The sequence below is a fragment of the Euleptes europaea genome, chromosome 14 (genome assembly GCF_029931775.1).
Source record: "Euleptes europaea isolate rEulEur1 chromosome 14, rEulEur1.hap1, whole genome shotgun sequence".
NCBI classification, from domain to species: Eukaryota; Metazoa; Chordata; class Lepidosauria; order Squamata; family Sphaerodactylidae; genus Euleptes; species Euleptes europaea.
Window position 1 is genome coordinate 43892724 of NC_079325.1, and position 15210 is coordinate 43907933.

At 43.7% G+C, this 15210-nt stretch overlaps 1 long non-coding RNA gene across 1 annotated transcript; it reads left to right on the forward strand.

Moving 5' to 3' along the window:
- Nucleotides 1-10723: 10723 nt before the first annotated feature.
- Nucleotides 10724-14911, forward strand: LOC130487505 (uncharacterized). The gene is made up of 4 exons (XR_008933787.1): nucleotides 10724-10765; nucleotides 13141-13185; nucleotides 13981-14026; nucleotides 14866-14911. It is a non-coding gene; the product is annotated as an uncharacterized LOC130487505 (long non-coding RNA).
- The last annotated feature ends 299 nt before the right edge of the window (nucleotides 14912-15210 follow it).

A 15210-nucleotide genomic window follows, 5' to 3' on the forward strand; every position in this document is an offset into this window, starting at 1 on the left:
TCCTCCTCCTCCTCCTCCTCCTCTTCTTCTTCTTCTTCTTCTTCTTCTTCTTCTTCTTCTTCTTCTTCTTCTTCTTCTTCTTCTGCTGCTGCTGCTGCTGCTGCTGCTGCTGCTGCTGCTGCTGCTGCCTTCCTTGGAGAGGGGGTAGAGTTGTGATTGTGAAGTTTTTTTTGGGGGGGGGACAGAAGCACAAAAAATAACTAATGCATTAGATATTATACATAATTTTATATGCTTGCATTTTATACATTGAATTGAATTGAATGTAAATAGTAAGAACAAACTAGGTGCATGAGATAACAAGTAATATTACAAGATTGCATAGAGAAACTGAACTTCAAGTGTTACCTAATCTGAAAAAGTTGGATTGGGGCTCCAACTTTGAAGGTACAATAGAGGTAAAATATCCTGGCTTTTCAAAACTTTCCCGAGAAAGGGTGTAAATCAAGGATATATTTTTGCTACAAAAGCACAAGGTTATATTTTCCTGCAGAAATAATGAGGAACTTTACTTTCCCCCCACATCAACTGAAAGTTAAAATTCTGGTGCATTTGAAAAGGAACAATACCAAGCCAGGTTTGGGGTACTTTGTCAGTGACCTTTTTGAGATGAAAAGATGTGAGTAAATCCTTTTAGAGAATACTTGAATGAAACAGAGGCTAGAGTAGTTTTTAAAAATTAAGCAGAAGTCCAGTGGCACCTTAAAGACTAAGCAGATTTATTTCAGCGTATGCTTTTATACGTCAGAGCTTACTTCCTGTGATGAGAATAAAAAGCTTGACCCAATGGGTATACATTCCATTGCATCTGATGAAGTGAGCTCTGATTCACCAATGTCTGTGTTGGAATACATTTGGTTAGTCTTGAAAATGCTGCTGGGCTGCTCTTTATTTTGTAGCAACAAACTAAACACGACTACCCTTCTGGAATAATTTTTAAGAGTACTAAAAATGGTTCTTAAGTTTCTCTTCATACATATCTTATTATGCCACTGTTGCTTGCGGTCAAAGGTTTTGAAAGCAATACTGGAGGTGAAAAGTGGGATGGTTATTACAGAGCAACAATCCCTCTTAACTCTCTGGAAAAGCTGTTGTCTGCCTCCAGCCAGACATTTCCCAGGGCTGCAAACCCAGTCGGCTCAATTGCTCTGCATAACTTCACAGTATATGTATGTGTCTGTTTGATGAAAGCAAAACTTGCCCTTTTTTTGAGGCAATCACAAACACCCCTTTAGCATCTGGGGATATTTTAGCTGGGTCAGATTCCTGGAGAATATTTGGAGGGGGGGCACGTCTGTGCCATTTCTTCCCCAGCTTCTGCTTCTTCTCTTCTCCCTCAGCAGATCAAAGCCCGAATGTGACAGGCACTGGAGGCTGAGAAATGATCTTGCCTCACTCACTTGAATATATGGCTTCTTGCACATGCTAACTATTTGCTTGGGCTCTTGGCCATCCATCTTGACATCGCTCTGGGGCAGTACACTCTCCCCACCCCTGCTTCCTCACTGAACAGGGGAGGGTAATGATTAGCCTGTTCCTTCTTACTTGCTCATTGTGAAGTTCAAGGGCTTCATTGTGCCTCCTGACAAAAAGATAGATCTCTGGGGAGGTGGGAAGTAGAGTCGAGGTTCTGTATACATTTTCTGATATGTACAGTGATTTTATGACTATATATTTTCTGGAACTTTGCTCATTAACTTATTTTGTCACCCTCCTAGGGTCCAACTGGCATGCCAGGCTTACAAGGACTTCCTGGGGACCAAGTAAGTCTTCCTGGGGACCAAGTAAGACTTCCTGGGGACCAAGTAAGTCTCTTTGCTTGCACACAGGATGCACAACCCAAGGTGGTCAAACCTCGCCTTCCAGTGGGCATGCACCCGGTGTACAAACATAGCAAAATGAAGGAAGGTGGGCTGCTATGCCTGCTCCCATATGAGCCTACTCAACCACTGTGGACATCTTCAGGTGTCCTTCTTTGGGTGTCCCTGCTTTCCGAGGCTAGATGGGTAGCACCCTGAGAAAGGGCCTTTTTGGTTGTGGCACCAAAATTATAGAACTCTCTCCCCAGGGAGACACCTCTGTCCCTGTGTACCATTGTCTTCCACCAGCGGTGGAAGACTTACCTTTTTCGTCTGCCATTTTCTCACTGACCCTACTTTCTGTGTAGGTGCTTTAACTGTGTGTGTTCCTGCATGTAGAAAGCTAGCACAACAGGGAAAGAGGTTCTAGCCCAGCATGCTCCTTTCTGTACTAGTTTTCTATTTGCAGGGAACTGGCCTCTTTAAAAAAAATGGGAAAGCTTTAAAAATGTGATAAGTGATAAAATGTCACTCACGGCCTGAAGTGGTTTCAGTCCATTCTGTTACCTCAGCATTCTGCCTCTGAGTACTGCTGCATCTGTAGACTAGACCATATCTCCTTTAAAATACAAGCATACCTCGGAGATATTGCGGGTTCGGTTCCAGACCACTGCAATGAAGTTACTATAGCAATAAAGCGAGTCTCACTCATTTTTTTGTTCCCAGTGCAACAATTATGTTTATGCTATACTGTAGTCTATTAAGTGTGAAATAGCATTATGTATAAAAAACATAGTGTAATAATAATGGAAAAAGTTTGAAATATTGCAAGAATTACCAAAATGTGACACAGAGACATGAAGTGAGTGCATGCTGTAGGAAAAATGGTGCCGATAGACTTGCTTGAAAATGCAATATCTGTGAAGTACAATAAAATGAGGTATGCATGTAGCTGTTTCATAGCTGACCCATAACTAGGCAAGCACACAGAGTGCTAAAGACACAGGTCCTGGCTGAAGTGGGACCATAAAAATCCTTTAACTGAGAGAGCCACCACTACAGTGGTGTAGTGGTTAAGAATGGTGGTTTGCAGCGGTGGAGTCTGATCTGGAGAACCGGGCTTGATTCCCCACTCCTACACATGAGCAGCGGAGGCTAATCTGGTGAACTGGATTTGTTTCCCCACTCCTACACACGAAGCCAGCTGGGTGACCTTGGGCAAGTCATTCTCTCTCAGCCTCACCTACCTAACAGGGTGTCTGTTGTGGGGAGGGGGAGGGAAGGTGATTGTAAGCTGGTTTGATCCTCCCTTGTGGCAGAGAAAGTCGGCTTATAAAAACCAACTCTTCTTCTTCTTCTCCTCCTCCTCCTTTTCCTGGCAGTGTTAGGGATTGAACCTGGGATCCTAAGCATGGTCTATCTCAGGGCGGTGAAGTACAGGACTGAGCTGGTTTGCTTTTGCTGCTACGCTCTTCTGTAGTTGGATGGTATTGCAACAAAGGAGGGGTTTTGCTGTTCAGAGATCTTCCCAAGGCTGTCAAGTGGACCCATGTAAAGTAGTATGAAGGGCCCCAGGAAAAAACTGTGGGGAAGGGCTATGTTGACAAGGCCAGTGTTTGGCTGTTGGCCAGGTAGGATGGAGGTGGAACCCTTTTATATATAGGCTCTGCCAGAAAGAAGTAGTGATCTGTTGGGCAGAAGGGCATAGAACCATGCAGTGATCTGGAAGGACAAAATTTCCCCACAGCTCCTCCACTTTGGAGGGTTCCTCTTCAACTTGCAGTTGATCCTGGGAGGAACATATAAAGAGACCAAAGGTCCGTTTAGTCCAGCACTCTGTTTCCCCACAGTGGCCAACTCGACAGCTTTGGAAGGCCTACAAGCAGGATTTGAAGGCCAAAGCTTCCCCTGTTGGTTCTCCCTTCACCCCCAACAACTGGTATTCAGAAATACGCTGCCCCTAAACATGGCGTTTCCATTCAATTATTGTGACTAATAGCGATTGGTGGATCTGTCCTCCATAAAATGTATCTAATCCACTGCTAAAGCCATCTAAGTTAGGTCTGATAGGACTATGATTGTTATCAGAATGACTAAATATTCAAAGCAGAAGGGATTAGTGATTCAAATTAGACGTGCTCAAATAAAGCTAATTCTAATGAAGGAGCAAGTTGAACACATCCGCCCCAAAATGACTTGACTGAAACCAGCTGAACTATGGAGCCGATGTAGAGAGGGACATTTAAAAACTGGTTCCAGCTCTGAGTGATAATATTGCCTGCTCAAGTTCTCCATCATTTTTTTTCTTAACCTTCCAGGGGGGCAGAGGTCCGGAGGGGGCTAAAGGGGATGCTGGAACCAAAGGCGACCAGGTATAGTAGCTTTTTTCTACTTGAATGAGTCCAACATGTTTTTTCTAATGTGGTTTTAAAATGGTTTTAGCCATCCAAATCAATAGGAACAAAAGTAGTGTGCCACTAACAGGGAAAAATGCATTTCTCCTGCATTCTTTCTGTGGTGCAGAACTTTGGGTTGCGTTAGCTACACTTATGAAGCTGCCTTATCAGATCCATGTGTCTCAGTGCTGTCTACTCAGATTGGCAATGGCTTTCCAGGGTTAAGGCAGAGAAACAGCATCTTCTACACCTGCTACCTGAAACTCTCTAATTAGAGATGCCAGCAACTGCACCAGGGACCTTCTGCAAGCAAAGCAGATGCTTTACCAGTCAGCCATGGATTCTTCATGGCAGCACAGGAAGCTGCTTTATGCCAATTCAGACCATTCGAGTCTCAGTGACTGACAACCAGTCACAGAAGAAGATACTGAGCTGGATGGACCTGAATGGTCTGAATCGGCATAAGGCAGCTTCCCTCATTGCTGGGAAGAATCCATAACTTTTGTCTCATGCAAAGAAGGATCTTTCCCAACCACTCCTACCTGAGAAACTTGAACTGGTAATGCTAGGGGTTGAACCTGGGACTAGAGGTGTGTGTATGGCTAAAGCCAAACCAGAACACTCCCCTGAAAAATAACTTTTGGGTATTTTTCATGGGGGGTGGGGAGGTACCGGTAAAAAAAACGGTGGCAATAAAAGTAAGCCAAAAAAGCAGATTCCAAATAGTGCCGAATTTTTTCAGCATTATTCAGGGGCACTTTGGCTCCTTCGCCATTTCTTCCCTCCTTCCCCTCCTCTCTCCCCTCCTTACTTACCTGCTGGCTGAGTCAGATCCCCTCCACCTGCCCCTTCCAAAGTCCTTGTGGATCATCCCCCTCTGAAGTCCCCACTGCCTGCCATCTCTGAAGTCCACGTGGACTTTGGAGAGGGCAGGCAGTTCATAACTAAATGCTGGGCTACATGGAGCCCAGTGTTCACCTCTGCATATTTTTCGGGCTTGGGTTTACTAAACCCGAAAATTTTCTATTATTTGAAATAGCCGAATCCCTTATATTTGGCTTTTTCTAAGTTTTTGAAAATTTCCAGGTTTATTAAACCCAAAGCCGAAAAATACTGGGAGAAGGTGCACAGCCCTACCTGGGATCCTACCTGGGATCCTACATCCCTGCCAGGGTGGAGAAATACGGAACTGGGCAGGTTGGTTTGGCTGCTACATTCCTCTGCTGTTGGTTGGGCAGTTTTGCCTTAGTGGAGGGTTTTTGCTGTTCAGAGATCTTCCTGAGGCTGCCAAGTGGAGCCATTTAAAGTGGTATAAAGTGCCTTTCAGAACTCTCTCAGCCCACATGAAGGCAGGCAATGGCAAACCACCTCTGAACATCTCTTGCCTTGAAAACCCTATGGGGTTGTCATATGTCAGCTGTGGCTTGATGGCACATGCACACACACAAAGTGCCCCTAGAGATCCTATAGCATGTGGTCACTTTTGGAATTTTGAGCGATGGTGGTGAGCACCACCCCCAAATGGCTGCCCCAAGAGCCAGAGCCAAACCCAAAGTGGCTGCCTCTGGAGGTTGAGTCAAATTGAATACCTCACTCCTTGCGCATCTTGGGAAGAAGGAAATCCTGAAGGGGGAATGAAACTACACGCTGACTAAGGAAAGCCCAAGTCCCTACCAGTTCTCCTGATCCTACAGTGGAAAACCCTTTTATTTGAAAGAAAGCAGCCAATAACAAACCCTGGCCACTTTCTGAAAAAACAGTGGGCACCATGATGCCCTCAGGCACCACCCTGGGAAACTCTGTTTTATGTACTGTCATTCCTGAAATGACGCATTACCCACTAAGGCAAGGGTTAATCATAGAAGGCTTGGAACCTGCCTTCAGTACTGGGTTCAGCCCTGGAGCAGTAGTGCATTTATCAGGTGCAGAGTGCCTGTTCTCACAACTAAGTTAATACAATCTGGGATTAGAGGCAGGCTTTCCAGTACAGAAGGGTGTCAGTTCCAAGCTAAATTAGGAGCCCACGTGTTGTTTTTCAGAAACCACCTTCTGGGTTGGTCCAATTTCTTTGTGATGTATTTGTCATCTTTTCAGGGGGCCAGTGGCGTGCAAGGAACAAGAGGACCACCAGGGGTTCGAGGGGCTTTTGGTTTCCAAGGGTTTCCTGGGCCAAAAGGGCTCGCTGGTCTTCAGGGACCTGAAGTAAGGAAGCTTCTTTTTAACCAACCAAACCTATTTAAGGTATCCCAGAGTGGTGGTAGTAGCCCTTTTGGTTGTTGTGGCAGCAAACGTATGTGGAATCTGTTGGTACAGATTTATTGTGAGAGAAACTTCCATGTGCCAGTTGATCAGATGTGTGATTTCATCTAAATGCATCTAAAAAGAGAAGTATGTATTCTCTATTTCATCTGAAAAGATAAGTATCATCATCATCATCATCATTCCTTTATTGGCATAAAAACATAATACAGAAGGGTACAAAAGGAACAGAGATATATTCAAAAGTGCCCTTTACAGAATAGTTAAAAGACAGTTACATCGAATAGGGCTGTTTGTTGCTACTGCCATCTAATTAACTGTTTTGCGGGCTTTTAAAACAAACTTTAAAAACTGTGCCACCGTCTCCAATATTTGGGGCGAACGGTTGTTCAATAAATAGGAAATGTTAAAAGAATCTGAGACATTCTGTCTATTAACCAACAGGGGGCTTAAAAGTTCATTACGAGATTCTGTGTAGAAACTACAATAAAATAAGACATGAGCAACCGTTTCAATACAATTGTTGCTACAAGGGCAAAGCCTGACGAGGGATTTTCCGAAATCTGCCTTCGAATAGCGCAGATGGCAAAACATTAAATCTGACCAGAGAAATGGCTCTGTGTTGAGAAGGATCACACAGGTGAGATAAGTAGGGAGAGGGCTGATAAAAGTCAAAAGATACCCCTAAATTTGATGGGGAGCATGTTTTATTAGCAGCGCTATTTAGGTCTTGAAGTCCTATATCTAAAAGTCTGCATTTTATCCTTTGAAAAGCTTTTGCCTCAGTAAGCATAAGCAAGGAGTCGAAGTTAAAGCCAATAGATTTAATTTTGCTGTCAATATGTTGAAGCCACTTAGAAGCATGTGACTCCATGAGCATATAATAGATACCGGAAGTGGAATCTGCCTTAAAGTGGCGGCCTAAAAAAGATAAGTATGCAAATGCTGAACTCAGAAAGAAGGAAACAACTGATGTTCAGGACATCCCTGGCTGTGAAACACTGCATTGAATGCCAGGATGCTAGCCATGTCTGTTTTTGATATAATATCTGACTGCCTTTAATATACTATCATTCTCTCATTATTTGGTTTCCAGCTAAAATCATAAAATGCAATAGACAACAATAAAAACAGCTTAATACAAAACCATAAAAAACAGTTATAAGCATCAAAGAGTCTAGGAAAACATGAACAGAACAGAAAGGGAATGCTTTAAAAACTTAAAGCAGCAGCAAAAATTCAATTTAGACCACAGGTTGAAGTACATATGAATATAAAATCAACAGCGACAACGCACCAGATCCCCCAAAAGACACACACAAAACAAAAGTGCCTAAATTCACATCAATAGTTGACAGATGTTTATGCACTTTATTTGCGGCGGGGGGGGGGGGCGGAGCCTTAGAATGATGCTAAAAAAATTAGCAAATGTAGTGCCAGAAGGAAAAATCTGAGTCTGTTTCACTGCAGCAAAACCAGAAAAGAGCCTTGTGGAATTTTAAAGACTAACAGACTGATTGTGGCAAACGTTTTGTGGATTAGAGCCCATTTCAATAGATGGGCACAAGGAGTCTTCAGTAGGCAGATGATACACGCCCATGGACGCAGAAAAAAATCATAAAGAATGGGATGAGAGGTGAAATGCCAGTGAGACAGGCTGTTACACAGAGCAGATAGTAAGCACAGTGCCTATCCACAACAAGGTCAAAGCAGTGATTCGTGCAGGAGTCTAGCAGGAAGCCGTCTCGGTAGGGTGAGTCCTTTGGACTTTGAATTATTCCATTAATTTACTTCCCTGCATGCACTAGGATGCTTTATCAGTCCTCTGTTAAGTGGCACAATTTTACTAACAATTAATGCCTTTAAAGGTCCCATTTATCAGTCCCCAGCGTCTTGTTCTAAACATTCCATATTCTGCCTTTTCATAGCGAGAAAGTCTGGCATTAGAGATCCCCCTACTGGTGACTTCCTCCTAAAATTAATAAAAAAATATATAAAGGAAGGAAGGAAACCAACCAATCCTCCAACCCTTACTGGCCTCCATTGCTTTTTCTAAATTTCTAACCTTGGATACTGGTTTGCAAAAGAACAGTCAATTATTATTTTTTTAGAACAATATACATATATGCTCACTTGTCGTAGCTTAATTGCCAATCTGTCCATCTCCAACTTGGTTTATGCGTGCAGGAGAATGAGGTGGTAGAATAGATTACACCATTTCAGGCTCCTGGCAAAGGAATCACATTTTTTAATGCTCCCTTATTCCAAAAGCTATCTGTAAATAGAAAACCACCACTACTGTGGTGGAAAGAATCTTTTCTTCTGAGGAGTTTGTTTTCTATTTTAAAAATGTGGGGGAGCAGTCAAAAATGGCACCCCCTCAACATCCTGGAGTCTGGAGTAATCTCAGCGTTCTACCATCTCATTCTGCTAGAGGTATAGAGCCAGTCTCAATGTTAACACCAGCAATTGATTTGGCTTTAGGTAGGCTTGTGCTGGAACCCTAGATGGAAGTGGTGTTCGTCCTTTTCTGATTTTGAAAAAAAAAGTCCAAACCCTGAAAATACCTGTTTTGATTTAACTTCTCCCTTGTGCAAATTGAGCCTTTAAAAAAAAGAAAGTCTGCACCAAGTATACACATTCCTTGCACCAGGTATACACATTTTCATCATTATTCGCATGTCAACAGCTTAGTATACATTCTACCAATTTAATCCCGACAAATTGCATATTAAATACATACAACATGTATATGATACAAATGGGTTTGTAGTGAAAAAAAATGGCATAGCAAAGCCATTGACAAAAATATGAACAACTGAAAAAAAGAAACAAAACAAGGAATATTTACTTATCCCTAAACGCTTATCCCTATAAAGGAGCCCAGTGGTACAAAGTGGTAAGCTGCAGTACTGCAGTCAAAGCTCTGCTCACTTACCGAGTTCAATCCAGATCCGGTCAGTTTCAGGTAGCTGGCTCAAGTTTGACTCAGCCTTCCATCCTTCCGAGTTGGGTAAAATGAGTACACAGCTTGCTGCGGGTAAAGTGTAGACAACTGGGGAAGGCAATGCCTAACCATCCCATAAAACATAGTCTGCCTCGTAAATGTTAAGATGTGACATCACCCCCATGGTTGAGAAATGATCCGGTGCTGGCACAGGGGACTACCTTTGCCTAAAAGCTGGGACATGCAGCCTGATAGCAGCTCAGGTCTGTTTGAGAGCAACAGGCTGTTGAAACTGAGAAGTCAAGCCAGACTCAGCAACTTTGTAGCATTCCAGGAGGCAGCCCATTGGCCCTTTGTCACCTGACTCTTGATGAGATGGTAGTTGCAGTACCACCCATCAGCCACTTGCAGTGGTGGCACCGAAGAGCAGCATAAAGCAAGGCAGTAGCTTCCAGTAGGATAAAGAGTTGCTTGATCCACAATGCCTGAGTCTTTAGTCCAAGACCCACAACTCCTTGCAAAATATGACTGGGCACTGGGCTTCTTTCTGTTCTGTTGGCTGGGGCTGGAACAGCTGACCAAATTTCTTTGCTTTTCCAGGGAGAGGAAGGACAGATCGGTCCTCCAGGTCAAAATGGCACGGAAGGGCTCAAGGTTAGTCTCGCCTTGCTCACTCTGCCTTTGTGTCGAACAGTGTTCCTGAATCCTAACTTCACTGTTTCCTGAAGGCTTTGGAGTGTTTTGAATATAAGCTTTTTATCATGAGTTGGTTGCACTGGCGAAATGAGAAGACGTGACTCTCGGGCACGGGTTTGTGGTAAGGAACAATTACAGCATGTGTGGCTTGGGCTATCAAGAGGCTGCTTGGAAAGCTCTTCCAGCCTTGAGCACATGAACACATGAAGCTGCCTTATACTGAATCAGACCCTTGGTCCATCAAAGTCAGTATTGTCCACTCAGACCGGCAGCGGCTCTTCAGGGTCTCAGGCAGATGTCTTTCACATCACCTACATGCCTAAATAGAGATTAACTGGAGATACTGTGGATTGAACCTGGGACCTTCTGCATGCCAAACAGGTGCTCTACCAACTGAGCCACAGCTCCTCCCCACTTCTTCTGTACAAGTTACACATTAGCGACATTTATTCTAGGTTCTGTGAAGGCTGCTTCATAATAGCTACCATTAGCAGCCGTGTTAGAAGCTGGAAATTATCCAGAGAAATGGCCACTTTCTGACTGTCAGAATGGATAAGTGGCTTTAGGGAATTCAATTTTCTATTAAATGGCTGTGTTTTCTCTCTAACACGCAGGGCAGTCGCAGTCTGGATGCCCCCAAAGGAAGGCCAGGAGCACGAGGAAACAGGGTAATTTACAACCTCTCATGCCAGAAGCGTGCATCTGTAATATGAAGGTTAAGGGGGCAGGATATGTAAGGATCGTCATGTGTTTATTTCCCTCAATGTGCAAAAAAATTGTCTATCAATGAATCTATTTTGAAGCTACAACCATAAGTTGGCTGATCTGTTAGAGTAATTGTTTTAAAACTTTTTGAACAATTAAAAAATACCCACTGATTTAATTAAGGAGCAGATTTGTGTGTGTGTGTTAAGTGCTGTCAAGTTGCTTCCGACTCATGGCAACCCTATGAATGAAAGTCCTCCAAAATGTCCTATCTTTGACAGCCTTGCTCAGATCTTGCCAATTGAAGGCTGTGGCTTCCTTTATTGAGTCAATCCATCTCTTGTTGGGTCTTCCTCTTTTCCTGCTGCCCTCAACTTTTCCTAGCATGACTCTTTTCCAGTGACTCTTGTCGTCTCATGTCGTGACCAAAATACGATAGCCTCAGTTTAGTCATTTTAGCTTTTAGGGTCAGTTCAGGCTTGATTTGATCTATAACCCACTAATTTGTTTTTTTGGCAGTCCACGGAATCCGTCACACTCTCCTCCAACACCACATTTCAAAGGAATCTATTTTTTTCCTGTCAGCTTTCTTCACTGTCCAGCTTTCACACCCATACATAGTAATAGGGAATACGATGGCATGAATTAATCTAGTCTTGGTGGCCAGTGACACATCCTTACACTTCAAAATATTTTCTAGCTCCTTCATGGCTGCCCTTCCCAGTCTCAATCTCCTTCTAATTTCTTGGCTGCAATCTCCCTTTTGGTTGATGGTGGAGCCAAGGAATAGAAAGTCTTGAACAATTTCAATTTCCTCATTGTCAACCTTAAAGTTGTATAATTCTCCTGTAGTCATTACTTTTGTTTTCTTGATGTTCAGCTGTAGTCCTGCTTTGGCACTTTCTCTTTTAACTTTCAGCAGTAGTCGTTTCAAATCTTCACTATTTTCTGCCAATAATGTAGTGTCATCAGCATATCTCAAATTATTAATGTTCCTCCCTCCAATTTTCACTCCACCATCTAAATCTAATCCAGCTTTCCTAACTATATGTTCTGCATATAGATTGAAGAGATAGGGAGATAAAATACATCCTTGTCTGCCACCTTTGCCAATTTGAAACCATTCCGTTTCTCCATATTCTGTTCTAACTGTGTTCTCTTGTCCAGAGTACAGGTTGCGCATCAAAACGATCAGATGTAATGGCACACCCATTTCCTTTAAAACCAGCCATAGCTTTTCATGATCCACACAGTCAAAAGCTTTGCTGTAATCTATGAAACACAAGCTGATTTTCTTCTGAAATTCTCTTGTATGCTCCAGTAACCAGCGTATTTTTTGTTTACAAACTTTTTTTTGAACTGTGAGGTGGCAGGAGGGGCTTCAGACATCCCTACCGGGCTGTTTTTACCAGTTGAAATAGTGGCCACAAGGCCCTGATTGCCAAGAAAGGTATCCCCTTCACATGGCCATTTCCACTGGCAAAAATGGCCAAAGAAGGAAGCCTGAAGCCCCTCTTACCCCCTCACAGTGCTCTGGAGCCAAACGGAGCACTTTCAAAGTAAATTCTCCAGTTCTTCTGTAGGCCAGTGAGTCAAGTCAGGTACCCATGTTCTGACTTCTGTCACACATAATGTCTTGTTTGGCATTTAGAAGAGGCATTCTCTCACACACGAGGGAATTCTTCTTCTGAAATGGTGCCTTCTGGGACATGTTCATGTGCCATCGATTCCAAACAATGCCTTTAGATTATATTCATGACATACACTCCAATATTCCATTAGATAATTTGCCACTTGGGGTTGGTGGAGGATACCGAACATTACATTTCATATTGTCCCTATTTTAATTGTATCAAAGGGATTCCCCTTGACATTGTTGGTGCCTTACAAGGGTTGATCTGATTATTCCATAATGTCTGCCCTGCTGTCAAACACAGACTGTTCAAGACAACAGTGATAAATACTGGGATACCTCCACCCAATATAAATTCCATGCTCCAGAATCTTATAGGTTCTTAGAGGCCTGTTTCCCTATTTTTATACCTCATAAACTGACTGTCGCTTGGGCTTAGCATTAGATGCCTCTGGGAGAACACTCATTCCTTTATCAGGCAATTTTGATGCCCTTTTTTTCTTTTACTTTGGTTAATTTACAAAGTCATGTTTTCCTACCTAACTAGGGATCTCCCACGAGTACGCAGAAACCTCTCCCTTCTCTGTGGTTTTGCAGCTTTAGTGATTGTCTTGAGCCTCCTCTTGGTAATAATAAAGTAAGGATTTTGTTTATTCATGCGTAGTGTGATTGATGACTCTTCTTTTAATATTCGTTTCTTTCCAGGGCCGGATGGGCCAGCGTGGGCTCACTGGAATGCCAGGTCCTCCAGTAAGTCACATGATTCCCCAGTGTGGTCGGTCTTTCTTGTGCCAAATTTGCTGTACAATATAAACAGGGTTGATCTCCAGCATCTATAGCTAAAGGATATCAGGTAGCAGATGCTGGGAGAGATACTCTGGCTGAGACCCAGGAGAGCTGCTGCCACTCAGGGTAGATAATACTGAATTGGGTAGACCAGTGGTGCAATGGTATAAGGCACTGACACATGTTCGCTTGTCTAGGTGAGATCCATTTTGACCCTGTGGGCCTCTTCTGCTATTATATTTTGGGAGATGCTGTAGCACAATGGTAGAGTATCCATTTTCTGTGTAGAGGTTTCCATGCTCGTTGCCTGACATCTTACGGCTTTGCCAACAGCACAGAATTTGGCCATTGTTCATTTCCAAAGAGAGTTTCTGGGACTTTAAAACTGGGACAAGAAGCCACACCCTGTGGTCCAGAATTTGGGGGAGGGGGGCTAATCCCAGATGTGCGGGATTTGACTTATTAAATGCTGCTGGTCATGTGTTCCGGGTTGCTATTTGTTCTTAAATGGCACTTCCTAGGGTTGCACCTTGGCACTGAAAGCTCCTTTGTGGGCTGGTGCATGCTGGCTGGGCTTGGTCGCAAAGCACTGTGTAATGTTTTGCTTTCTGCTAGCTCAGGTTCCAGTTCTCAGAAATTAATGTCAGTCTATGCACATCTTCTTCACCGATTTGCATATGAAGTTCTTTGAGCATTATAGAAAAGCACTAAGCCTCTAACCACGTGATCAATTCCCTCCCCTTTTCAATCTCCCTGCAGGGCTTACGAGGCACGCCAGGAATCCACGGCGCAGAAGGAAAGCCTGGTACACAGGTTCCCATTCTATGCTACCTATTTAACTCTCCTTTTTTCTTCAAGTTCTGCACTGGCAGTCTGGGCTGCCAAGGAAGTCTCGGGGGGGGGGGGGCAGGGGACAGATGGTTCATGGTGTGGGGGAGAAAAAGAGAAAATATTTCACTCATAAAGAGAAAAATTTCACAGGTTTTTCGTCCCTTGTGCTCCCCCCACCAAATTTCACAATTTTTCCACTGGAAAAATGGAAAAAGTATTTAGACTCCTCAATGCTGTAGGTTTTGAGTGTTAAAAACCTTATTTTATGAAGGATTTTACTCATTCTAAGGAGCCCCGTGGTGCAGAGTGGTAAGCTGCAGTACTGCAGTCCAAGCTCTGCTCACAACCTGAGTTCGATCCCGACAGAAGTCGGTTTCAGGCAGCCGGCTCAAGGTTGACTCAGCCTTCCATATTTCCGAGGTCGGTAAAATGAGTACCCAGCTTGCTGGGGGTAAAGGGAAGATGACTGGGGAAGGCACTGGCAAACCACCCCATAAACCAAGTCTGCCTAGTAAATGTCGGGATGGGATGTCACCCCATGGGTCAGGAATGACCCGGTGCTTGCACAGGGTACCTTTACCTTTTTATTCATTCTAAAGGAGAAAATATTTCATAGAAGCTTTTATATTCAGTGCTCCCTACATTTTCTGTTGGGATTTTTTTAATCCTTGAAAAAAACTAGAAAAAGCCCTCCCCCCAATCCTTGGGTTTTTTCCCCCCTGCCTGCATCTCTGCTCTTAGATGATGGGTTGGGGGGAGTGAGGGGCCAAGAGGGGCTTATTTTGATCTTTAATGTCTTCACTTCTCCTGCAGGGTGTCTCTGGTGCTGTGGGGAGCCCTGGCAGAAAGGGACCTTCTGTGAGTAGAATTGCTCTTTTGAGTCTCTCTGTGTTACAATCCTTCCAGTTCTCTTGACACTGCCAAAGCGAAAACCACAGCAAGGGAAAACTTGCCTTCCCTTTCTCTTTGTTGCGCAGATGTCCAGTGGCACCTTAAAGTATAACAACATATATTCCAGAGAGCCAGCCTGGTGTAGTGGTTAAGAGGGGTGAACTCTAATCTGGAGAACTGGGTTTGTTTCCCTGCTCCTCCACATGATGCCTGCTGGGTGACCTTGGGCCAGTCACAGTTCTGTCAGAACTCTCTCAGCCCCACCTA